This window comes from Stenella coeruleoalba (genome assembly GCF_951394435.1).
Source record: "Stenella coeruleoalba genome assembly, chromosome: 2".
Lineage (NCBI taxonomy): Eukaryota > Metazoa > Chordata > Mammalia > Artiodactyla > Delphinidae > Stenella > Stenella coeruleoalba.
The window spans coordinates 57,485,170-57,503,392 of record NC_137147.1 but is presented as its reverse complement, the minus strand read 5'-3'; the positions used below and the strand labels follow the sequence as shown (position 1 = coordinate 57,503,392).

At 34.9% G+C, this 18,223-nt stretch overlaps 1 long non-coding RNA gene across 2 annotated transcripts in view; it reads right to left on the bottom strand.

The window, feature by feature from the left end:
- The window catches only part of LOC307182738, a 34,813-nt gene that overhangs the window by 712 nt on the left and 15,878 nt on the right, over positions 1–18,223 (bottom strand). The window contains exons 6-7 of one of the 2 annotated variants that reach the window (XR_013827247.1): positions 15,701–15,884; positions 15,094–15,191 (exon numbers count right to left, since the gene is read on the bottom strand). This is a non-coding gene — a long non-coding RNA (uncharacterized lncRNA). The remainder of the gene's footprint in view (positions 1–15,093; positions 15,192–15,700; positions 15,885–18,223) is intronic. The other variant, XR_013827248.1, reaches the window with a different exon arrangement.

Here is an 18,223-nt window from a genome sequence, read left to right as displayed (position 1 = left end):
ATACACGAATAGACAACGAATCATCATCCAAATGGAGGAGGTGGACGTTGATAGCAAGATTTATGATTTTTTTCCCCTTTTCCTCTTTTTGTGAGTGTGTATGTGTATGCTTCTGTGTGAGATTTTGTCTGTATAGCTTTGCTTCCACCATTTGTCCTACGGTTGTATCCGTCCTTTTTTTTTCTTTTTTCTTTTCCTCTTAATAATTATATTTTATTTTAATAACTTTATTATATTTTATCTTACTTTATTTTTTTACTTTATATCCTTTCTTTTTTTTCCTTCCATCCCTCCATCCTCCCTCCTTCCGTCCCTTCTTTCTTCCTTTCTTTCTTTCTACTTCTACTAATTCTTTCTTTCTACTCTTTCTCACTTTTATTCTGAGCCGTGTGGATGAAAGGCTCTTGGTGTTGCACCCAGGAGTCAGTGCTGTGCCTCTGAGATGGGAGAGCCAACTTCAGGACACTGGTCCACAAGAGACCTCCCAGCTCCACATAATATAAAATGGTGAAAATCTCCCAGAGATCTCCATCTTAACACCAGAACCCAGATTCACTCAACGACCAGCAAGCTACAGTGCTGGACATACTATGCCAAACAACCAGCAAGACAGGAACACAACCCCACCCATTAGCAGAGAGGCTGCCTAAAATCATAATAAGTCCACAGACACCCCAAAACACACCTCCAGACGTGGACATTCCCACCAAAAAGACAAGATCCAGCCTCATCCACCAGAACACAGGCACACGTCCCCTCCACCAGGAAGCCTACACAACCCACTGAACAAACTTTAGCCACTGGGGACAGACACCAAAAACAATGGGAACTACAAACCTGCTGCCTGCAAGAAGGAGACCCCAAACTCAGTAAGATAAGCAAAATGAGAAGACAGAAAAAAACATAGCAGATGAAGGAGCAAGATAAAACCCACCAGACCTAACAAATGAAGAGGAAATAGGCAGTCTACCTGAAAAAGAATTCAGAATAATGATAGTAAAGATGATCCAAAATCTTGGAAATAGAATACACAAAATGCAAGAAACATTTAACAAGGACATAGAAGAACTAAAGATGAAACAAACAACAATGAACAACACAATAAATGAAATTAAAAATACTCTAGAAGGGATCAATAGCAGAATAACTGAGGCAGAAGGACGGATAAGTGACCTGGAAGATAAAATAGTGGAAATAACTACTGCAGAAGAGAATGAAGAAAAAAGAAAGAAAAGAACTGAGGACAGTCTCAGAGACCTCTGGGACAACATTAAACGCACCAACATTCGAATTACAGGGGTTCCAGAAGAAGAAGAGAAAAAGAAAGGGACTGAGAAAATATTTGAAGAGATTATAGTTGAAAACTTCCCTAATATGGGAAAGGAAATAGTTAATCAAGTCCAGGAAGCACAGAGTCCCATACAGGATATATCCAAGGAGAAATATGCCAAGACACATATTATCAAACTGTTAAAAATTAAATACAAAGAAAGCATATTAAAAGCAGCAAGGGAAAAACAACAAATAACACACAAGGGAATCCCCATAAAGTTAACAGCTGATCTTTCAGCAGAAACTCAGCAAGCCAGAAGGGACTGGCAGGAGATATTTAAAGTGATGAAGGAGAAAAACCTGCAACCAAGATTACTCTACCCAGCAAGGATCTCATTGAGATTTGATGGAGAAATTAAAACCTTTACAGACAAGCAAAAGCTGAGAGAGTTCAGCACCACCAAACCAGCTTTAAGTAAATGCTAAAGGAACTTCTCTAGGCAAGAAACACAAGAGAAGGAAAAGACCTACAATAACAAACCCAAAACAATTAAGAAAATGAGAATAGGAACATACATATCGATAATTACCTTAAATGTAAATGGGCTAAATGCTCCCACCCAAAGACACAGATTGGCTGAATGGATACAAAAACAAGACCCATATATTTGCTGTCTACAACAGACCCACTTCAGACCTAGAGACACATACAGACTGAAAGTAAGGGGATGGAAAAAGATATTTCATGCAAATGGAAACCAAAAGAAAGCTGGAGTAGCACTTCTCATATCAGACAAAATAGACTTTAAAATAAAGACTATTAGAAGAGACAAAGAAGGACACTATATAATGATCAAGGGATTGATCCAAGAAGAAGATATAACAATTGTAAATATTTATGCACCCAACATAGGAGCACTTCAATACATAAGGCAAATACTAACAGCCATAAAAGGGGAAATCGACAGTAACACATTCATAGTAGGGGACTTTAACACCCCACTTTCACCAATGGACAGATCATCCAAAATAAAAATAAATAAGGAAACACAAGCTTTAAATGATACATTAAACAAGATGGACTTAATTGATATTTATAGGACATTCCAGCCAAAAACAACAGAATACACATTTCTCTCAAGTGCTCATGGAACATTCTCCAGGATAGATCATATCTTGGGTCACAAATCAAGCCTTGCTAAATTTAAGAAAATTGAAATTGTATCACGTATCTTTTCCAACCACAATGCTATGAGACTAGATATCAATTACAGGAAAAGATCTGTAAAAAATACAAACACATGGAGGCTAAACAATACACTACTTAATAACGAAGTAATCACTGAAGAAATCAAAGGGGAAATAAAAAAATACCTAGAAACAAATGACAATGGAGACATGATGACCCAAAATCTATGGGATGCAGCCAAAGCAGTTCTAAGAGGGAAGTTTATAGCAATACAATCCTACCGTAAGAAACAGGAAACATCTCGAATAAACAATCTAACCTTGCACCTAAAGCAATTAGAGAAAGAAGAACAAAAAAACCCCAAAGGTAGCAGAAGGAAAGAAATCATAAAAATCAGATCAGAAATAAATGAAAAAGAAATGAAGGAAATGATAGCAAAGATCAATAAAACTAAAAGCTGGTTCTTTGAGAAGATAAACAAAATTGATAAACCATTAGCCAGACTCATCAAGAAAATAAGGGAGAAGACTCAAATCAATAGAATTAGAAATGAAAAAGCAGAAGTAACAACTGACACAGCAGAAGTACAAAAGATCATGAGAGATTACTACAAGCAACTCTATGCCAATAAAATGGACAACCTGGAACAAATGGACAAATTCTTAAAAATGCACAACCTGCCAAGACTGAATCAGGAAGAAATAGAAAATATGAACAGACCAATCACGAGCACTGAAGTTGAAACTGTGATTAAAAATCTTCCGACAAACTAAAGCCCAGGACCAGATGGCTTCACAGGCGAATTCTATCTAACATTTAGAGAAGCGCTAACACCTATCCTTCTCAAACTCTTCCAAAGTATAGCAGAGGGAGGAACACTCCCAAACGCATTCCCGAGGCCACCATCACCCTGATACCAAAACCAGACAAGGATGTCAAAAAGAAAGAAAACTACGGGCCAATATCACTGATGAACATAGATGCAAAAATCCTCAACAAAATACTAGCAAACAGAATCCAACAGCACATTAAAAGGATCATACACCATGATCAAGGGGGTTTATTCCAGGAATGCAAGGTTTCTTCAGTATACACAAATCAAACAACGTGATACACCATATTGACAAACTGAAGGAGAAAAACCATATGATCATCTCAACAGATGCAGAGAAAGCTTTTGACAAAATTCAACACCCATTTATGATAAAAACCTTGCAGAAAGTAGGCATAGAGGAAAATTTCCTCAACATAATAAAGGCCATATATGACAAACCCACAGCCAACATAGTCCTCAGTGGTGAAAAACTGAAAGCATTTCCACTAAGATCAGGAACAAGACAAGTTTGCCCTCTCTTACCACTCTTATTCAACATAGTTTTGGAAGTTTTAGCCACAGCAATCAGAGAAGAAAAGGAAATAAAAGGAATCCAAAACGGAAAAGAAGAAGTAAAGCTGTCACTGTTTGCAGATGACATGATACTATACATAGAGAATCCTAAAGATGCTACCAGAAAACTGCTAGAGCTAATCAATGAATTTGGTAAAGTAGCAGGATACGAAATTAATGCACAGAAATCTCTGGCATTCCTACATACTAATGATGAAAAATCTGAAAGTGAAATCAAGAAAACACTCCCATTTACCATTGCAAGAAAAAGAATAAAATATCTAGGAATAAACCTACCTAAGGAGACAAAAGACCTGTATGCAGAATATTATAAGACACTGATGAAACAAATTAAAAATGATACAAATAGATGGAGAGATATACTATGTTCTTGGATTGGAAGAATCTACATTGTGAAAATGAGTCTACTACCCAAAGCAATCTACAGATTCAATGCAGTCCCTATCAAACTACCACTGGCATTTTTCACAGAACTAGAACAAAAAATTTCACAATTCGTACGGAAACACAAAAGACCCGGAATAGCCAAAGCAATCTTCAGAATGAAAAATGGAGCTGGAGGAATCAGGCTCCCTGACTTCAGACTATACTACAAAGCTACAGTAATCAAGACAGTATGGTACTGGCACAAAAATAGAAATATAGATCCATAGAACAGGATAGAAAGCACAGAGATAAACCCAGGCACATATGGTCACCTTATCTTTGATAAAGGAGGCAGGAATGTACAGTGGAGAAAGGACAGCCTCTTCAATAAGTGGTGCTGGGAAAACTGGACAGGTACATGTAAATGTATGAGATTAGATCACTCCCTAACACCATACACAAAAATAAGCTCAAAATGGTTTAAAGACCTAAATATAAGGCCAGAAACTATCAAACTAGTAGAGGAAAACATAGGCAGAACAGTCTATGATATAAATCACAGCAAGATCCTTTTTGACCCACCTCCTAGAGAAATGGAAATAAAAACAAAAATAAAAAAATGGGACCTAATGAAACTTAAAAGCTTTTGCAAAGGAAACCATAAACAAGACCAAAAGACAACCCTCAGAATGGGAGAAAATATTTGCCAATGAAGCAACTGACAAAGGATTAATCTCCAAAATTTACAAGTAGCTCATGCAGCTCAATAACAAAAAAACAAATAACCCTATCCAAAAATGGGCAGAAGACCTAAGTGGATATTTCTCCAAAGAAGATATACAGACTGCCAACAAACACATGAAAGAATGCTCAACATCATGAATCATTAGAGAAATGCAAATCCAAACTACAGTGAAATATCATCTCACACCAGTCAGAATGGCCATCATCAAAAAATCTAGAAACAATAAATGCTGGAGAGGGTGTGGAGAAAAGGGAACCCTCTTGCACTGTTGGTGGGAATGTCAATTGTTACAGCCACTGTGGAGAACAGTAGGGAGGTTCCTTAAAAAACTACAAATAGAACTACCGTATGACCCAGCAATCCCACTACTGGGCATATACCCTGAGAAAACCATAATTCAAAAAGAGTCATGTACCAAAATGTTCATTGCAGCTCTATTTACAATAGCCTGGAGATGGAAACAACCTAAGTGTCCATCATCGGATGAATGGATAAAGAAGATGTGGCACATATATACAATGGAATATTACTCACCCATAAAAAGAAACGAAATTTAGCTATTTGTAATGAGGTGGATAGACCTAGAGTCTGTCATACAGAGTGAAGTAAGTCAGAAAGAGAAAGATAAATACCGTATGCTAACACATATATATGGAATTTAAGGGGGGAAAAATGTCTTGGAGAACCTAGGGGTAAGACGGGAATAAAGACACAGACCTTCTAGAGAATGGACTTGAGGATATGGGGAGGGGGAAGGGTAAGCTGTGACAAAGCGCGAGAGAGGCATGGACATGTATACACTATCAAACGTAAGGTAGATAGCTAGTGGGAAGCAGCCACATAGCACAGGGATATCAGCTCGGTGCTTTGTGAGCGCCTGGAGGGGTGGGATTGGGAGGGTGGAGGGAGGGAGATGCAAGAGGGAAGAGATATGGGAACATATGTATATGTATAACTGATTCACTTTGTTATTGAGCAGAAACTAACACACCATTGTAAATCAATTATACTCCAATAAAGATGTGAAAAAAAAACAAAGTAAGATTTTATGATGTGAAATTTAAATAATTTTCAAATATCAGGGACAGTATTTAAATTTCAATAAATAAATTCTTATTGGAATACAGCCATGAATAATCATTGACTTACTGTCAAAGGCTGCTTTTCACTACAATGCCAGACTCATATGGTTGTGGTAAAGATATAGATGCTAAACCAAAATATTTAATATCTGGCTCTTTAAAAATAAAAATTTCCAACTCTGGTAAGAGAGTAAAAATGTTTCCATGCTCACAGTTCTCTGGAGCTAGACTGAGATCTGGAATCCGTGGCTCTGATATGTGGCCCCATCCTTTGAAATGTGGGTAAAAGCAGCCATGCCTTCATAGTTTCGCTGGCTGCATTCCAAGTCTCGGCTTCTCTGGATCCCACCTGTGGGGCACCAGGTGGAGCCATCCTGGTCTACCTGAACTGGAGATGCACTCCCTCCTTTGAAACCACCCTGTCCCTCTAAGCCCTTGCACTCTAGACCTATACTTAGAGTGGCAATCTTGATGCTCCCTGAACTGCCTTCAGAGTCACTCTTCCATTGTCTTGGAAAATAGCTCCTGGCTTCTGTTGAGATGGCTGATCCACATTAATCTTTTTATCAAACAGTAGCTTGACCATACCCTTACTGTTCTCATTTTTTCAATATGGATAGGCTGAGAATTTTCCAAATCTTTAGGTTCTACTTCCCTTTTGCTCAGCAACTTCATCATTAAGTCATTTCTCTCTGCTCACTTTTTACTGTGAGCAGCCAGGGGGAGCCAAGTCACCCCTTCAACATTTTGCTTAGAGATCTCCTCAGCTAAATATACAATTTCATCACTTGCTCACAAGTTCTACCTTCCACAAACACTAGAATATGAACACAATTCAATCAAGTTCTTTGTCACTTTACAACAAGGGTAACGTGTTTTGCAGTTTCAAATAACGTGTTCCCTATTTCCATCTGAGACCTCATCAATGGGGACTTTATGACACACGTTTCTACTAACATTCTGTTTTTGATTACTTAGGTTTTTTCTAAGAAGATTGAGGCTTTCTCTAGAGCTCTGCTTTTTTATTCTTAACCTTTACCAGAATCACTTTTAACTGTCTGTTCAAAGTGCACAGCAATGTAGACTTTCCTAGCCTGCACCTCAAAACTTTTCTAACTTCTATCCATTACTCAGTTCCAAAGGCACTTCCACATTTTTAGTTGTTCGTTACAGCAGCACCTACTTCTGGCAGCAATTACTGTCCTGCCTATTTGGGCTGCTGTAACACAAATACCATAGGCTGGATGGCTTACAAGCCACAGAAATTTATTTCTCACAGTTCTAGGCAGTCTAAGATGAAGGTGCTGAGATTCACTGTCCGGTTAAGACCCACTTCCTAGTTCATAGATGGCCAACTTCTTGCTATGTCCTCACATGGAGGAATGAGTGAAGGAGCTCTCTGGGGTCTCTTTTATAAGACACTAATCTTATTAATCAGAGGCTCCACGTTATCTCCGCCCACCCCAACCCCCTCCAAATGCTATCAAATCAGGAGTTAGGTTTTTAACATATAAATTAGAAGGGGAAACAAAAACTCAGTCTATAGTAACTACCATCTGCTAAGCAAACTTGTAGCAAAACTTTTTTTTTTTAATCTGTTATACTAATCTATCTTTCTGCCTGCCTGGGATGAGAACCCAATGCAGAATATTTATGCTCAAGTCTCTGTACTTAAGTTTTGAAAGTGGTGCATTGCTAACCAGAACTAGAAGCCATCTGTCCATGGAGGTTGTAAGAATTCTGATCTTTCTTAATGTAAAAATAACAAAAGGAAGATTTTTACCCTGTGGTCAAAACGCACATTGTTGTATCCTGTGAAGAGAACTTTTTCAAATAAATTTTCCAACTCTAGAATTTCTATATCTGTCTTTTAAAATTTTAAAAATATATATAAATGAATAACAGTGAAATAGAATATTTAAAAGAAACTTATCTGGCATTTAAGTTAAAAATCCTTACCTCTAGAGTACTTAAATCTTTCTAGATACTTATCACTTAACTTGGATTTTTTATGATTCCAAACCTTGTTATCTAGTATGTGCTGCAACTAACATTTTCATAAGAAGAAATTTTTAATACATAAAGACATATTCTATCTGCACAAAACTCCAAAAATATTCTGAGAACAGCAATTTACAGGGTTTTTTTTAATGTAAAGGCACACTATTATTTCAATACTTAAACAGATAAAAATGTTGGCTTTTTCAAAGACACTGAAAGTTTTATAAAAGAACATCATACCCAGTAATTGTTATTACCATTCCATAAACCTCAGAAAGGAATATTTCCATAAAAAAGGAAGCCATTATATTCAGTAAATTTTCTTGCAGCCAGAGATACATATCATAGAAATAGTCATTACTTTTTTTGCATTATGAAGACAAAAACACATAATAGTATGTGAAGGAAATCATTATGTTAATGAAAGGTTGATTATTAGATGTGTATTGTTTTAAGTACTTTAATGTTAGTTTAAAGTTATTTAAATAAATTAAGGTATTTATGTATGCATAAATATTTTAATATCTTATATATTCAAAATTAGTAGAAAATACATCTTCATGTTTTCTAAATTGTACAGTTTTTTATTCTTAGCTTACTTTATTGGGACCTATTTACTTCTATGCAATATATTAAAAATGATATTAAGTATTGTGTAAATTACATTTTAAACATTATATGAGACCCAGATAATTAAAGAGGAAAATCAATTTTCTGGTTATTTACCAAGCATATAGCTCTTGGGTTGTCTTCCTCAATAAATTAGGTCCTGCCTGAGTCAAGCCCTGTTAAAGTCACCCTGAAAAAGCAGGGGACACTTCCACTAAAATTTGGTTCAGATGTGGAGAGTGATGATTGCTCCCAGGGCAGGGCTCTCAGGGAGGCCTTAAATGTCTCGAGAGAGCCAAGAAAGAAGACTAGCTCAGGAGTTTTTCTTGTGGTTGGGGTGGGACAGGGGTGAGGTGGGAGCTTGTGTGGTTTGAATTTCCTGCAGGTATCAAAAGACAGAGCACTGAGGATTTCTTATTAGCTTGCCCGGATATGGGCACAGGGAATAGGGGATGCTTAAAAGTTGTTAGCAGGTAAACATCAAAAAATAAAGTCAGACTCCTGCTTGGTCACTCATCTGCAACTAGTTGTGCCTGATAGTTTGAATAATCATCCAATGATTTTGTGAGGCATTATTAAAAATGAAATCATTTCAATAGTGTATCATTTCATTAATAAATTAGGAGGACATAGTGTACATAGTGTTTGAAGAATTCAAAATAGTAATAATACTTAACATTTTTATAATATTTTATGTTTTTCCCAAAGTACTTTTATATTAAAAATCATATTATACTCTTCAGATTTCTTAGGGTACATTATTACTGATATTTCAGAATACTAAATAAATTGTTTCAACAAAGTAGCTTTTTAATGTTGTACTAACTGAAATAGAAATACATTTCTTGTTTCTTGAAAAGTTCTTGATTTGTAACCCAATTTAGTCTCAATTCATATTTTGTTTTCCATCTCTTAAGATAATATGGTAGGGGGAAGAAATGGGTTATATTACGGAGACCTGGAAATATTATGAATTACGGTACCACAACACTAAAATAGTGGAGGACTTATTAAGTTACTTATATCCTAAATTTGATTAGCTCCACTCACAAAATAATCAAACACAACCCAAAAGAATTTTGATCCAGATAAACTTTTACATTGGCTCAGTAGTATTGAAATAATAATGATTACAACAACACCACCAATAAAAACACCAACTATTTCTTTTTCTGGAGCTAGACAAATTTATCCTAAAGCTCATATGGAAAACATACACATTCAATAATAACTGTGAAAATACTATTAAATATGGGGAACTAGAATAACATACTGTAAAGTCTTTACAATTAAAACATTATCATGCTGACCTGTGTAATGTTATATATTTAGAACAGAATAAAACATCAAATAAAAGTACATGGACCTTTACTGTACAATAGAGGTGGCATTTCAAATCACTAAGAAAAATCTTTTTACTAAAAGTTTCGGACAAACTATAGAGCCATTTTGACAATTGGATCAAAATATAACTGCTTACACTGCTAAGTGAAACAAACTTGATCAAAGATCTGAATGTTAAAATATATTTGAAAGTATAGACAAAACCCTGGATATATTTCTTTATATCTTGAATGTTGGGAAAGCTTTAAAGTTCTGGCTCAAAATCTAGGTGTGATTTTTATTGCAGTTTTAGTTTTTATGCCATAAAAAAATAAAACAGAAACTTCTGCATGACCAAAAGCAAAAACAAAAAACTAAAAGAGGCAAAGTTCAAAGAAAATGACTAATTGGGTGAAATTTTTACATTATATATAACAAATAAAGGGTTGATTTTCCCATATAAAAAGAAATCTAAGGGAGACCTCAGCATCTTGACGGCAAATGACACTCCCTTTGTCTCTCCTCTTTAATCTACAACCAGTAAAACATCTATAATTCAACAAACATTCGCCAAACACACCAGGATGCCAGAGAATTGCACACATCTGTGCATCCAAAGGTGTAGGCGGGGGTGGCTAGAACACACAGAGGAGGTAGAACTAGGGGAAAGTGGAGGCGGTGCCTGAAGTCCCAGCCACCCAGCTTCAGCAGCTGAGGGCACAGCCCCAGAGAACCAGGTAGCATCAGGCGAAGTGGTGCATATGACTCCATCCTCCTGGCCACAGGGGCACCCATGCCCACAGAGGACCAGGCAACAGTGGAAGTGGGGCCTGAGACCACATCCCTCCAGCCATGGAGGCACCCACAACACTGGGCCCCCTGCCCACAGCAATGGCACCTGCAAATCTGACAACCCCAGGCATGGCAGAGGCTCCTGTGACCTGGTTCCCTTACCACCCTCTCTTTCTCCCTGCAGCGGTGGAGCCTGAGACCCAGGAGACCCTAGACAGAAGGGAGGTGACCACCCTTCCAATACCCAAGGTGGTGACACTAGTAAAACCAGCAGCAGCAAGGAACCAATGACTGAGAGGCACAAGCAGCAACGGTGAGGGCATCAGGTGACAACTCTGGCAGAGGTAGTGGAGGATGGAAAATGCCCATTCTCAAATAAAACCAGAATTAGCACAAGTGTTGGGGAAACTGGATAGCCACATGCAAATAATGAAATTAGATCACTATCTTACACCATACACAAAAATCAACTCAAAATGAATTAAAGGCTTAGATGTAACACCTGAAACCATAAAACTCCTAGAAGAAAACATAGGCAGTATGCTCTTTGACATATGCTCTTTGTCTTTCTTAGCAGTATCTTTCTGGCAAGGGAAACAAAAGCAAAAATTAATGAACGGGACTACATCAAACTAAAAAGCTTCTGTACCGCAAAGGAAACTATCAACAAAACAAAAAGACAACCTATCAAATGGGAGAAGATAAATATCATATATTTATCATATATCAGATAAGGAGTTACTATACAAAATATATTAAAAACTCATACAATTAAACAACAACAAAAAGCAAACAACCCCATTTAAAAATGGGCAGTGGAGCTGAATAGACATTTTCCTAAAGGCATATAGATATCAACAGGCACAAGAAAATATTTTCAACATCACTAATTATTAGGGAAATGCAAATCAAAAACCATAATTAGATATTACCTCATGCTCATTAGAGCGACTATTATCAAAAAGGCAAGAATAGCAAGTGCTAGAGAGTAAGAAAATGGAATGTTCATAAATTGTAGATGGGAATGTAAATGGGTGCAGCCACCATGGAAAACAACATTAAAATTCCTCAAAAAATTAAAAATTGAACTACCACACTATCCAGCTATTCTACTCTGGGGTCATTCGAAGAATATGAAAACAATGATTTAAAAAGATAAGTGCACCCCCGAGTTCACTGCAGCATTATTTATAAGAGCCAAGATATGGAAACAACCTCAGTGCCCATCAGCATTGACAGATGAGTGGATAAAGGAAATGTGGTGTATGCATATAATGGAATACTTCTCAGTCATAAAAAAACAGATGAAATCTTCTCATTTGTGACAACATGGATAACACTTGAGGGTATTAGGCTAAGTTAAATAAATCAGACAGAGAATGACAAATACCGTAGGATTTAACTCATTTGTGGAATATGTTAAAACAAATAAACAAAAACATACATACAGAGAACAGAGTAGTGGTTACCAGAAGGTAAGAGGGGTGTGGGGAGGTGAAATGCGTAAATGAAGTCAACTGTATGGTAACCTTTGTAAACTAAACTTTTGATAGTGAGCATGCTGTAATGTTTGCAGAAGTTGAAATATAACGCACTTCACTACACTCTACCCTCTCTTATCCTTCCCAATCACAGAATCCAGCACTCTCACTACAACTAATCTGATTCCATACCTTAAGTCTACCTATGGAGACATATTTTTATATTTTGCTATATGTGACTAAACACACTTTCTTTAAAGACTCCCAAAATCTCTCCTCATTCCCTTTCCTCCTTCTAGGTAGTCCATAAAATGCACTGTGGTCGGCCTCGATTCAAAAAATTTTAATTTGTATTCTTGAATATACTTTCCCCTTTTATCCACTTTTCTAATTTCTTCTCAGAGTTCAAGACCCAAGTAATTTCTACTTTTTCACAAATCTTTTTTCCAAATTCTAATGCCATGTGCTGAAACTTTCAAATGTTGTGACCTGTATTATTCACTTATCTGCTGATTTAAAGTATTATTTAAATGTGTCTTATTGGGTATGATTGTATATTAAATGGAAAAGTGACTTCAGGTGTGCAAAGGACTTTATATCTTTGTGTATACACAGCTATTTGTTGAACAGACAAATGCATAAGTAGAAAAACATGAATGGTTATAGTCATCGCCTTTGTCTAAAAATATACTTTTATCTTCCTTTGTATATCTCTCCTCCATTATTAATTTTAACAGAGGGATTAAGCCAAAATAATGGCACAGTTTTACCAAGATTTATATTCATTCTTTTAATTTCTGCTTTGCTATGACATAACTTGTTCAAGCTATGGACATCTTTATAGTTTAAAATGATGTATAAAGAAAACTATTTGGCACTTTATTAGCTAATCCTATTGCTAAAGAAAAACATTGTGCCACGTAAGGTAACAGAAGTTGATTTTATTTTAATATTGCCAGCAATGGGGAAGAAAGCATAAGCCAGTTGTGGAAATTCAGCTCCACTGAAATAAAGGGTGAGAGAGGATTAAGAGCTGTGGTGGAGGGATCATAGGCCACCTGTGTTTGCTAATTGTCTTTACCCACAATAAAAATAAACTGTCTCGGGCTTCCCTGGTGGCGCAGTGGTTGAGAGTCCGCCTGCCGATGCAGAGGACATGGGTTCATGCCCCGGTCCGGGAAGATCCCACATGCCGCGGAGCGGCTAGGCCCTGTGCTCCGCAACCGGAGAGGCCACAACAGTGAGAGGCCCGCGTACCGAAAAAATAAAAAAAAACTGTCTCATATTTTCATGATAATTACCTGAAGAAGGAGGTAGTTTTACAGTCTAGAGTGAGACACCCTCTGAAGTTAGTTTCCTATTCTTCCACAGAGACTGAAAGATAGGGCACTACTTCCCTTGAGGATTACTTTTCAAAGGGATGGCTCTAGGATCCTTGAAAAAGACAGTTCTGGGTTATAAAATTGGTAAGAAGTTTTAAAAAGAGTTAAATCACCTAAGGGCAGAGAAAGAACTTGCAACCGCAAGTTTTCTAAAGTAAGGATTTAGGAAAAGTAGGATCAGGGTCCTAGAGTCAGGAAGAAGCCTGTCTAAAGTTTGGTCAAGCTGAAGGGATTGTTAAGGTCTTTATGGTCATTATTCATTAAAAGACAAGATATGTCCTGTAGGCTCAATTCTTTTTCTACAAAAGAAATTCTAGTTTAAGGTCAGAAAACTTTCTATTATTTTACAAAATCATAGCACCTTTTTGGTTTCCAACCAGTCCATTATTTTCTACAATTCAAATGTCCCTATAATGTTTCATTCATTCCACAGGTCTTCATGTGTCACATTGTATAACCTGTCTCTCCCACTGCATAGTGAGTTATTTAGAGTTAGTGACTATATATATATATATATATATGTATATATATACTAGAAATATGAATGATGTTTCCTGAAGCTGAGTCAGTAAGAATCTAGTGGACTGTAAAAAATGTCAGTTATAATCTTTCTTGAATAACTAAGAATTCCATATATGGATGGTTATATAATTTCAAATAAATTATTTTGATATATAAGTATTTCTTCTAAAAAGTTTGATATTTCTAAATTTTACTTTTGTTATACACCTTTCAAATGATAAATTATTAAAAATCATAGTTACTTCTTTTGGAATAACATTTCTAATTGAAAAACAAAAAAGAAGGGTGAACTTCATCCATAGCTGCTCTAATTGATTATCATTAATTATCTTAGTTTGTAAGGAATTGGTCTTTTCTTTCGAAAATTCTTAGTAATATCAAAGGTACAAAGTTCTGTTTGTGGCACATTGCTGGTATCAGTGCAGAAATTATTAAGAGACATTTCTTATGCTAGTGCCTGATTTTTCTGGCCAACTTTATTACATGCATTTGGTTTTATAAACAAAAGATCACAATATTTTTAATATTTCTGTTTAGAGTTTTATCAAATATATGTTATTTATTCTCCAAAATTTATGTGACAAATTCTTTGAATTTTAATTTTTTTGTATTCAAGTACCATTTATTTTTCAGAGAAAATCTGATAATTCATTGTAAATTGTCCTATGTATTGAAAACAAAAATTATACAAACTACATGTAAAATATAGTTCAATATTATACAGGCAGCCTTCTGTATCTGCGGGTTCTGCATCTGCAGATTTAACCAGCCATGGATAAAAACAAGAAAAAAATTTTTATTTCAAAAAGTTCCAAAAAGCAATACAAGATGATTTAAAGTATATGGGAGAATATGTGAAGGTTATATGCAAATACTATGCCATTTTATATAAAAGAGTTGAGCTTCAGTGGTTTTTGGTACCTGTGGGAGGTTCTGGAACCAATCCCCTGCAGATACTGAGGGACAACTGTATAGTTTAATTTTACACAGTTTAATACTTCCATGGAAAGCAGCAGAATCTAAGAGAAAAAAAATACGCTGTTCAGTAGGATAAATTTTTAAAATATAAAATAAGTTTCTTTTAAAACTCAAATTCCCATGGCATTTATTTAAAAAGTGGATTATACATTCTGATATCAACTTTAGAACTAATTAAATTACATGAACCCCATTATATGTTTTCCTCAGAGATTTTAAGATCAATGTTCCATCCATAGTGCATTGAGGATAAACGTTTTACACATCTTTTTCAGTAACTGTGTTGGTAGCTGAAGCATGTAAAATTTTTACCACAGGGAGTTTTAAAAGAAAAGGAAAAAAACACATCTACAAAGAAATATTTAAAGGGAAAGTTCCTTCAGACTGGATCTTTCTACTAGCATAAGTTTATTTTTTCCCCAAAAGCTGTGGGTGCATATATTTAAAACTTGTTATAACTTAGGAGATATTAAAAATGTTAGAAGATAACCAAAATCGTTGAATTTAAAATTACTAATAATTGTGTTAAGCACTGTAAAGTGAAATTTACTTTTTGAAATCTTGAAAATGCCACGATTTTAAATGAAATTTATACTTCTGAGTATTTCTTACTATATTCTCTCTCTCCTTTTGTTCATTTGTATCAGAACTTTTCCCACGCTCATGTTTCGATTGTCTTCACTTTTAAGATGCGCTGGTCATGAGAATTTTTTGCTCGTTTGTTGAAGTATACCCTAGTAAATATCAGTAGGTGAATTTAATGGATAATATGTCTTTTATAAATACATTATAAATTATAGTACGTGTTTCTTGACAGTCTACAAATGAAGAGCTTTATTTCACAAATTATTACTTATAATGTGCCTTTTTCCTAAAATGCTTTAAGTGCTTTATGGATATTTGTTCAGTACACAAATCAGGAAAGCAAAATCAAAAAGCAAAAGATGTCTTAGTGTTTTGAAAATTTATAATATAAATACTAAGTAATTATAATAAAATTAGAATATAAAATATTTGCATAAGGTTATGTAGCATACAATATTTTAAACTGAATAGTTGAGAGAAGAGTTTCCTGGAACTAGATATATACATTTGAGAGGACAGTCTCTAGAACAAATTGCATAAAATATTAATAATTGGCCAGTTACACTCAGTGCCTACAGAAAAAGATCTAGAAAAGATAATCAGAAGACTAGAAATGATAGAGTCAGAAAGAACACAAGTTTTTAGAAAGGGAGATAGATGATCTAAGTTCATTCTGAAATACAGGAAAGGCTTAGCTAGAATTAGCCAAAAACTTAATATAGTTTTGGAGTTACAGGTTAAGAAGATAATTAAAACATGGGTAATTTCTACCTCCATATTTTCCAAATTATATTCAAAGAACTAGTTCTTGAAACATTTATGGAGGTTCTGTAAGTGTTTGTATTCTGTTTAAACACAATGTTTAAAAAATGAACAGGATTTTTAACATAGATTCTCTGACCTTTCACATGCAAATATAATACATTGCAAATTTCTAATCGGGGGCTACTGCAGGCAGTATATCAAAGTTATTTGACCTTAATTCATCAGTGGGGCAGGAAATCCACAATACATAATTTGGGGAAAATGCTCCAAACTTAACTTAAAATATTTTTGTGTGTTTTCTATTGAAGCAGATAAAATAATTTACCGAAGAAATAGAGTTGATGGATATTTGTCAAATAGTTTCATTATAAGACCAAAAATCTTTTTTATCCTGTAATTGCATGCGAAGCCCCATTTATAGCATATGAGGCTCACAATGTAATAATACAACAATGAAAGCAGAACAAATTCTTAATTTATGACTAACATTGAAAAACTCTATTATTCTTTATATTATTTTTCACCTGTTTCAATTCATACCATTCTTCTACTCATTATGGGTCATAAGTACTTCTGTATGCAGAACATTATTCTTTAACCTTATTTATAATTATATATCTCATTAATTGTTGACAAATACCTTGTATATTTTTATTCTATTATGGTCTGATTTGGGGACACCTATTTTATTAGGCATTTTGTGGACACAGTTTAAAATCCTTCAAAAATATTATATTTTGTACTGAGTCTAGGTAATATTCATGTGTGTTTTTTGTCTCTGACAAGCAGTTTACTTCTAACCTAGAGATATTTATATGACTTTTAGAAATTAAAACTTATTCAACATCAGTGCATTGCAGCAGATGCATAAGAAAAATTTACTCCTGCATCTAGAAGTTCAGCTTCAACGCAATGAATATTATGCAAACAACCTAACGATGCTCTGCCAAAGACTGGTTTATTCAAGTCTCATACTGGATATCAGCCGAGAGACTTTTTGGCTATTCAAGCTACTCCTTCTGCTTTATTTTTCTACATTGTTTTTAAGCCTCACCAACCATTTATTTTTCCTTCATTAAGAAAGGATACTGTATATTTTTCACTTAACAACTTTAGTTTACACTGAAAATTTTGAATAAGTGGATACTTAAATACAACAGATGAAATTAATATGAAATATATAGTTGTTTCAAATCTTTTTATAATACCATTTTCTTTTTATAAACAAATAGTTTTGTGATCTGTATTTTTCATGCTTTGTAGCAGCACTTCAAATTTTAAAAGGTACCATTCATTGAAACAAACCTCATAATTATAGAGCAAGTAGCTGTATATGCAAAAACCATTTGGGAAAATATTCTCAAGGCTCCAGAGAACATTCATGTTAATTAGAAAGCTGACTAATTTTTAGCCTTATATTCTATAAGACAAATATAGTCACAGAAATTTATATAATGTCTTGGATATAGTTACATTATATTTAAATCATGATAAGGCATTATTATTTTATTGATGCCATGGAATTATCATAAATATGTTAGCATAAAAACAAAGTTTTTAAGGTATTAAGTAAAATAATCAGAACATATTTCTAATACAATTGTACCTTAATCTAAACATGTTATACATATTTGCAAGGAACTATAGTTCTGGAATCAAATTTAGGAAGTAAACTAGTAATATATTTAACTGCAAATTTCTATGCAGCATTTATACTCTAAAA